Source organism: Nicotiana sylvestris, chromosome 8 (genome assembly GCF_000393655.2).
Source record: "Nicotiana sylvestris chromosome 8, ASM39365v2, whole genome shotgun sequence".
NCBI classification, from domain to species: domain Eukaryota; kingdom Viridiplantae; phylum Streptophyta; class Magnoliopsida; order Solanales; family Solanaceae; genus Nicotiana; species Nicotiana sylvestris.
In genome coordinates this window covers 81,311,685-81,321,292 of record NC_091064.1, presented here as the reverse complement: position 1 = coordinate 81,321,292, position 9,608 = coordinate 81,311,685, and positions in this window count along the sequence as shown.

Genomic DNA, 9,608 nt, shown 5'->3' with positions numbered 1-9,608 from the left:
CCTAACAGGCTTGCTCAGATGGGTTTACTCGGTTGAGCGCTGGTCGCGCTCCTCGAATTTTGGGGCGTGACAAAACTTAGAATCAGAGCCTAAGGTTTTAAAGTGTCCTAGGATGTCTCGGAGCTGTGTCTAGTACAATCCTTCTTATTGGTGTGTAGTCAACCACTTCTATAAGTTGTAGGCTACATGGACATTTTAGGAATGTTACCCTTCTTCAAAACTCCAAATCGTACGATAGAGCTTGACTATGAGATTTACTTCTAACACGTGCTTTAAGGTTCAAGGTAAGTTTAAATGATCTTTCGTCTATTCCAAGTAATGTTGTCATATGACATGACAAATGGGCAAAGGCACGAATATTAAGGAGATGGCAGATGTATCGTGTTGAATGAATGGTACGAATATATGAGATACCTACATAGTACCAGAAGCATACTTTATTCGAGAGAAGTGTTAAAAATGATCACCAACCTCCAAAGAAACATTGAATTGATAAGTGATATGTAAGCTTGAATAGCACATGTGGGTAGTGTGAGAATTATGTAAATGATCCTAAGGTGTGAAAGAAAATTAGTTATATAAGCACGTGATATATGGGAGACATGACCAGGAGATTAATGATGAGAGTGCAAGTCTCTCCTAGGAGACAAGAATTTATGAAAGGAGAGTCAATTGAACCCACGATAAGAAGATCATGTACTACGAACTTTATAAAAAACCATAAGTGTACGAAGTGATATTACATTCCTAACGGATATTGACATGAGGAATTTGAATTCCAAGCTCGTGAGGCTGAATAAGAGCAAAGAACTTATGAGGTTAATACCATGGCGACTTAAATATCCCAATAGTTGAACATATATACAAGGGCTAGAGACATAATACATATGTTCCTCAAGTTGCTAAATTCAAGACCTGTGTCGAAATTTGGGACATTCGCCGGAAGTGGGGGAGGAAGGGCCATGGTGAGGCTACTAAATACAACGAAACAAGAGTAAGACCATGTAGCTATGATGTTTGAATATTTTGTTGAAGACATGCGTAGTCTAGAAAAGTGATAATGGATAACGTGATTATCTGGAAGGATATGTTAATGATAGACCACTAGTCTACCCCCACCCCCAAAAAAAGGGTGGAAGGTTAAGGAATGTAAATTCTTCATACAGGGCAATGTGAATGATAGGGTCAACGATCCTAGAAACTAAGAGTAGGTTTGTAAAGGGGTTCTATACTTGTTAGAGGACCAGGCACAATGCAGCCCAAGGAAGTACTATAGATCAAAGGTGAAAGTTTTGCGAGTTTTTAGAATGGGTTAATCATGGAATTGCGATTCAACTAAAGTTCCAAGACGTTAAGAAAGGAGGAACGAGTGGGAGAAATAAATGTGATGTTATAATAACCCAATAGGGTATTTGGGCTTGATAGAAATCTTACAAGCAAATAAGTGTTAAGTGATATGCGGATGAAGACACTTTCCCACGGATATCCTAACGAGAGTTAAGAGGTGAGCGGGATGAAATAACTAAGGGAAAAGACCACATAACATAAGGAAGAGTGCATGGCTATTCACTAGCTAGGAAGAACTAGGTTTGAAGAAATGGGGAGAAAACCTATAAATTGAGTTGATCATGGTTATCATAAAATATCTTGTATCAGAATGGTGGACTCGCTTAGAGAATAAGTGTTAATAAAAGTTATACAGGACTAACCGTAATGCAACCAACTTGGGTGACACCAAATATCAACTAAAGGATCTAGAGATAGTTCATGTCTACATACAATGGAAAGAGAGACTACTGGAGGTGAAGTTGTGGTATGATAAACCCACTGAACCAGGCACAATGATATTACAAGTTCACGGGAGGTAGACAAGTGTGTGGCACAATAATGCTATCAATTTTGAACTATGAGCAAAATAGAATGGGAATGAATGTTCCAGTTACAAAGAAAAGATGGTACCAGCATATTGTCCAGGCCAAAGGGCAAAAAAAGGGGAAAGACAACACAATCTACCCAAAAGGCAAATGAAAGGTTCAAAATAGATTGAAAGAGGATGAACACTTGTTACAAACCAGACATGTTTAACATGGTAACTCTTAAACCACAATATCAAGGAACACTATTGGTAGCTACAATACGGGGAATGAGGTGAGTTACTCATCAAGGATAGAATCAGGTGGACTAAGTCTTACACTTAAGAGTAAAATGAAAAGTCGTTGTTGAAGAATTGAGGAGGATCTCATGTTTCAGAGAATGCCCTTCTCGGGCCAGTGACTTTTCCTAAATTGTATACATATAAAGGGTGTTGATATGTGTTTTGAGAGGTGTTTAACCGTAAAGAAGGATCATGAGAATATTCACAAGGGAAGTAGTGTGGTTTCTTAAATTCTATAAGGCACATATGGGGAGAAAAGGTTGGCTAAGAAAAGGCGGAGCACAATATTACCTTACATTTGATGCAATGTCATGCAGGTTGAGGATATTAAGGTATGTGCACAGGCTAGAAGCTGTTATTCCTTTGAAATAAAAAGGTCCTATAAGAAAACTCATCCAGTAATGTCTTTTGTTGAGAATTTGGAAGAGCAAGTTGCAAGTTTTCATAGAAGATGGTAACCATATCAAGGAAATTATTGAAGAACTCAATTTCTAGGAGGTCATATGTAAGAGAAATGTGATATAGATGGTTTGCTATTGATGCAACATGGCTAGGTGATCGCTTATGCCTCTAGGCAACCCAAGAATCATGAAAAGAACTATCCAACCCATGACTTAAAGCTTGTAGCAGTGGTGTTTGCACTAAAGATTTGGCGACATTATTTGTATGGGGTGCATGTGGATGTATTTACGGACCATAAGAGCCTTCAATATATTTTCAAGCAGAAGGAGTTGAATCTCAGGCAAAGAAGATGACTAGAGTTACTCAAGGACTATGACACTGATATTCTCTATCACCCGGGAAAGGCCAATGTTGTGGCAGATGCTCTTAGTCGAAAATCTATGGGAAGTTTGGCTCATTTGGAGGCATATCAGAGACCTTTGGTCAGTGAGGTTCACCAGTTGGCTAATTTGGGAGTTGCCTTGCTGACTTTAATGAAGGAGGGGTAACTGTGCAAAATAGGGCTAAATCATCACTCGTGGCGGAAGTGAAAGAGAAGCAATTCAACGATCCATTGTTAGCACAACTGAAAGGGGGGATTCATAAACACAAGACCACAGTTGTTTCCCTTGGCATGGATGATGGTACCCTACAGTACCAAGGCCGTCTTTGTGTTCTGGATATTGATGGTCTTCGGGGAAGGAACATGGCAGAAGTTCACACTTCCAGGTACTCCGTTCACCCAGGTTCTATGAAAATGTATCATGATCTCAGGGAAGTTTATTGGTTGAATGACATGAAAAGGGATATGGCAGACTTTGTGGCTAGATGTCTGAATTCTCAGCAAGTGAAGGCCGAACATCAAAGACCTGGTGGATTTGCTCAAAGCATAGAAATTCCAATGTGGAAATGGGAGATGATCAACATGGATTTTGTGGTAGGGTTGACACGCACTCCGCACAAGTTCGACCCAATTTGGGTGATCGTGGATCGACTCACGAAATCAGCACACTTCTTGCCAGTTAAATCTACTGATACAGCGGAACGATATGTTCAGTTGTCTATCAAAGAAATAGTTAGATTGCATGGCACTCCAGTCTCAATCATTTCAGATCGAGGGGCTCAGTTCACTACCAACTTTTGGAAGATATTTCAGCAAGGGTTGGGTACGCAGGTAAATCTTAGCACAACTTTCCATCCTCAAACCGACGGGAAAGCAGAGCGGACTATTCAAACGCTTGAGGACATGTTTCATGCTTGTACTCTTGATTTCAGAGGTAGTTGGGATGACCATTTGCCACTCATAGAATTTGCTTACAACAACAGCTTTCATGCTAGTATCCAGATGGCACCATTCAAGGCATTATATGGTACCAGATGTAGGTCTCCCATTGGGTGGTTCGAGGTTGGAGAAGTAGAACTGATAAGGCCGGACCTCGTGCATCAGGCCATGGAAAAAGTCAATATTATTAAGGAGAGGTTGAAAACTGCTCAGAGTCTCCAAAAGTCTTATTCGGAGATTCTTCGTAGAGATTTGGAGTTAAAAGAAGATGATTGGATATTTTTGAAGGTTTCCCCCATGAAGGGCATCATGCGATTCGGGATGAAAGGGAAATTAAGTTGGAGGTATGTCGGACCGTATAGAATCATTCGGAGGATTGGTCAGGTGGCATACAAGCTCGAGCTGCCACCGGAGATGTCGTTTGTACATCTGGTCTTCCATGTGTCTATGTTGAAGAAGGTAGAGGGAGATCTGTCCACTATTGTGCCATTTGAGTCTATTGAGGTTAATGAAGAATTATCGCATGAAGAAATTCTAGTTGCCATCCTTGATAGGAAAGTCTAGAAATTGAGAAATAAGGAAATTGCCTCCGTAAAATTGTTATAGTGGAACAAGTAGGTTGAGGAAGCCAGTTGGGAAATCGAGGAAGAAATGAAAAAGAAGTACCCCTGTTTGTTTGAATAAGATCTATGAAGTTGTTTCACATAAATTTTGTATCGATTGTTCATCTAATGTAAAGGAATTCCTTTCTTATTATATGTTCATTATAGGGATATAGTTGATGTTGTTTTATGTTCTGTTGCATCATTTGATCACATATATGTTGTAGCGGTGTGTTTCTAGGATTCTCTAACAGGTGGATAGGCCCAGTTACAAGGAAAACTCTACCGAAATTTTTAAAATAATTGGGAGTTAGTCAAAATTTGGGAGTTAAAGATGTGTGAGAAAATGGTTAGGTTATGATATGTATTTGGGGACAGACTCTACTCCTCATTCGAGGACGAATGATCCTAAGGGGGGGGGGGGAGAATCTAAGGCCCCGAAAAAATTTTGCTAAGTAATTTAAGAGTTTGAGGTGCCATGTAGGCTAAGTATAATATTTTATTTGCTATTAACATGATGGATATTAATTGGATATGATAATAAGTGTATGAGGCATATTATAAGTGATTTGTAGTCTAAGGAGAGGCCTAAGTCAAAGCCAAGTTGGAAAATTTCATAATGGACTAAAGTTGTGAATGAGTACGCACAAGACCTCACTTTGGACAATTATATATCCAGTTATATACGGTTTTGTGTGATGCACAACCTATTATATTAAAGCTCTTTGAGTCTAGTTTCCGACGCATCAAACCATTTGTCATTTGGAGGTGTATACAGAATGTTATGACCATTTTACTGGGCATGTATCATATGCGCGCCCAGGTGCGCGGCAGAAGCGCGACCGCGCATATCGAGAAATATTCTGCCTCGTGAGCGCGGCCTTAGTGCGGGCGCACTAGTAGCAAACCTTTAAGTGTGTTTTCATGGTGATTTCACTTCTCAATCACTAGTTAAAACATGGTTTTTATTGGATATCATAGGATTTCTTCAAAATCTCAAGAACATCCCAAAAGTTGTCTTTCAAGATTTGGTCTACAATAGGTAATCTTTTACCCTTAGACTTACATATATGGAGTTATTATGGAAATATGAGTATGAATTATGTATTGTAACTCATGGGGTGGTGATTGGAAGCCATAGGTGCCTAACCTAGGTTGTGTTGGTGTTGTAGAGATTGTGAGATGGGTTATTGAGGTATGATTCTTGGGTGTAATAGTATTATGTATACATGCATGTACAAATTAAGTTTGTGGGAAGATTGTTGAACATAAATAAGTAAAGATTGGGTTGGGGGAATGAATGAAATCTTGTAAAAGAGATTTTAAATCAAGATGTTGAACTAGTGTTTGATAAAATGCTCATATGAGCTGAAACCATGAATACCTTCCTAATTTGTGTTCAATTTTGTTATGTCTCAAGCAGATTTGGATTGCTAGAATTTCCGGAACGTCGTAATAACTTAAGGAAAGGTTAAACAAGGTATGTATGGCTAAAACCCCGTCTTTTAGAAATTGAGCTTCATCGATATTTGTGTGAGTATGGTAAGATTAAAGTTGAATTATTGCATCGATTGTTATTTTACATGAATTGGTGTTGTAACCATATATGCGTGAAAGAAGTGTCTCAACATGATCAACGTGCTATCTTGATAACTTGAAAGGGGCAAAAGATATGAATTATGTATTGAAATGCTTAGACCTTAAATTGAGATTGAAGCTGCATATAATGTGCCATATATGTGAAGTCTTATCTATGCTCGCAATTTAAATTGCTCTTGTGTGCACCTACTATCCTAAATTACAAATCTAACATTGAAATTGGAAATGATGTGAAATGTGGCCTAGTGCCAAATATATGACGTGATAGCTGTGGCCCCAAGTGCCTTTGTAAAGACATATGTGTAACCAGAGATTGGAGTGAGATGAATAATGGAAAATGGTAACGTCTCGGGGAGGCGGCTTAGCCGATCGGGCCGTGATTGGATGCCATGATATATACATATGGTGGTAATGTATCGATGATTGAAAATGAAAAGTATGAATGAAATAATGGTAACGTCTCCGGGAGACGACTTAGCCGATCGGGCCGTGATCGGACTCCGCTCAAAGAAGCGGTGGCAAAGTGGATAATGATGCAACAATGTAGGCTGCTCCAATCTAAAATTTCAGAAATTATGTGAAATCCATATGAACCTCCTTATATTGTTGACATGGTGCTTATTTGAAACTTTGTTGTCTTTATGATTTCCTCTTTACTCTTGTATGAAAGTTCTTTCTAACTAGATGGTGTTTAGTTATATATACTAGCGCTATTCGATGGCACAAACGTCCCTTTTTCCAGGGGCGCTATGTCTTTAAATAGATGTAGGTGTTTCTATAGTAGGCAGTGTTAGTCGCAGCTAGTGCCGCATCATCCTTTCAGCTGACTTGGTGAGCCCCACTTCGTTTCGGGTCCTATTTTATCTGTTTATTATGTACATTGTATTTGAGGTATAGCCGGAACCTCGTTGCCGGCATTTCCATATTAACTCTTCAGTTGTATTTAGAGGATCCGTAGATAGGTTGTGGGTAGTGTCGGCTATTGGAATTAAAGTGGAAATATTGATGTTTGGCAATGATGTGTAAAACTTGTAATATCTTCAAAATTGTGAACGAAGTTGTTAATGGAAATCAAATGGAATCGTTAGTGACATGTTTATAGAATTTGATTAATGGTGTATATTTCCTCTTTATTCAAAGACGATTTGGGTAGTATGAAAGCTAACAGGCTTGCTTAGTCGGGTTTACTCAGTTGAGTGCCAGTCGCGCTCCTCCGATTTTGGGGCGTGATACCTTAATTGTGGAGTTAGTGAAGGTGACCCAGGGTCCTGCTTGTGTTTGTTTCACTGATTCTGTTTTAGGGTAGATGCATGAAGGTGCTGTGTGGACCAATCGACCACATGTGTTACACAAAAACTTTTCTCCTTCGTACTGTAGTTGTTGTATATGTGCACCAATTTGAACTACAGTTTGGACTGGCTTGTCTAGTGGTACTTGCACACACAATCTCGCATACCTTGCTCTATTTGTTGAGCTTGTACAATAATATACACGCAGTAGCTTCCCAATTGAGTTTCCAATTCTTCCAAGCACTATCCCATCATATAACTTTGTGGGTAACTAATGAAGACGAACCTAGACAGCTAGCATACTTCTTTTGCTTAGATAAGAACAAAATTAGGCTCCCACCTTCGAATAGAGAGGTAGTGACCATTAATAAACCACGGTGCTTGTTGTAAAGCTTTTGTCATATTTTCTTACTTGGTAAATTTTACTACATAAAAGCCTGATCCTAGATCAACTAATGGAAAGGGTTCATTTGTTTTCCAAAGGTCTTTGATCTTCGTTTTTAGGTAATAATGGACCACTCTTTTACCTAGGAGCTTGATTATTAGAGAGAATTGCCATGGTGAATACATTCATTCTCTGTCCTCATCTATTAGAGAGATGTCCTTGAATTGGGAGGAGAGAGGTTCGTGGGAGGATTCATCCCTTATTGGCTCAGAATAATCAAGCATGTTGATGTTGGAATTATTAGAGTGTCCGTCATAATTTTATGGGAGAGTAATTTATCCTTAAACGAGGTAGAGTTTGAAGTATTTCGGATGGAATTATTAGTTGACATTGAATGATCAATACGTAAATCTGGTGGTTTCGGTGGAATGGATGCATGAGGTATAGTTCAAGTTGTTTCTGGGTTCATTCCTGGGAAATGAATCTAGAGTTTAAGGGTGTGGGAGAGTAGTAAGAAGGAAGAGATTTTTCTCTGTGCTGAAGGGTTGTTGTCATCATTTTTGTAAAATACTTTGATTTTATTCATTATTGTGCCTGAATTAACAGTTGTATAAATGATTGGGGTGCTAGTAAAAGTTGAACTGGGTAGAACTTAATATTTGCATACAAAATGGGTAGATAACATGACTATGTGACTTGATAATTATTTGCTATATGTGTTTTTCAATTACTATGCACACTATAGAAACCATGTCATTAGAGAAAAGCAGGCGTACATACTGTCTACTAGATAAACAAGTAGAAGATACTGCAATTATGTTTATTGCTATGTGTTATTAGAAATCCTGCCTATAGGATTGGAATTATTTTTTTTGACGTTGTTCACCTAGAAAATATGCTCATAGGACTAAGATATGTACTATTTATGCCTATAGGGAATAAATGCTAATAACAACCGTTTTAATTCTACATTGGACAATAGATGTCATGCCTATAGGATTTTAAATTCGATATTGCATCACACTGCCCGCCAAGAAAGCATTCCTATAAGGATAAATCGTTTAAAATCAAGCTCAATTGTCTATCGTTAACAAAACCTGCTCAGGGGATGTCTATTGACGACTTCACCGTCCATTTACACAAACGACTCAACATCATGTTTATAGGACCTACAACATTCTAATGCGTCAGAAATTACAATATTACCTTTATAATACTGGAATCAAGAATCACCTAGCAATCCTGTGTAATGGTTTAATCATTTATAATCCGCAATTGCAATCATCGGCTTGTTATACCAAATACGTCCCTAAAACTATTAGTTGTCTATAAGTGTGAAATGGCACCTTGCATCTGGAACTGCACGTACTTTTGATCAAAGTCATCTAGAAATCATGTCTATATGTTTAAGGTTCTGCTAAAAGCTTCGAATTGGGATATGTATTTGCGTGCATTTGCTATCTAAGTGTGGGGGTCAATATGAGCCTTTAGTTGCTTTTATAATTCATATAATTTGAGTTCGGTCGGGACCCACAGTTGTGGACCTCGAAGAGTTCCTAACACCTTCTCTTCGAGGTAATTTCGAGCTCTTGCCCTCTCTTTTGTGACGCAAACTGGTTAAACCTGAGGTATTTGAAAATAGGTGCCCTTATGCACCTAAAACCCGTTAGGTGGCGACTATCTCTTTTAACACCTTCCTTAAAATAGTTGTCACGTGTCGAAACCCGATTTTGCAAGAAAAAGGGGCACGACATGTACGTAAATAATGCATACCCAGTAAGTATCTAGTCTAACCTCAAAGAAGTAGTGACGGGGGTCGACTTCGACACTTACAATGGGATATAAATAAAATGCC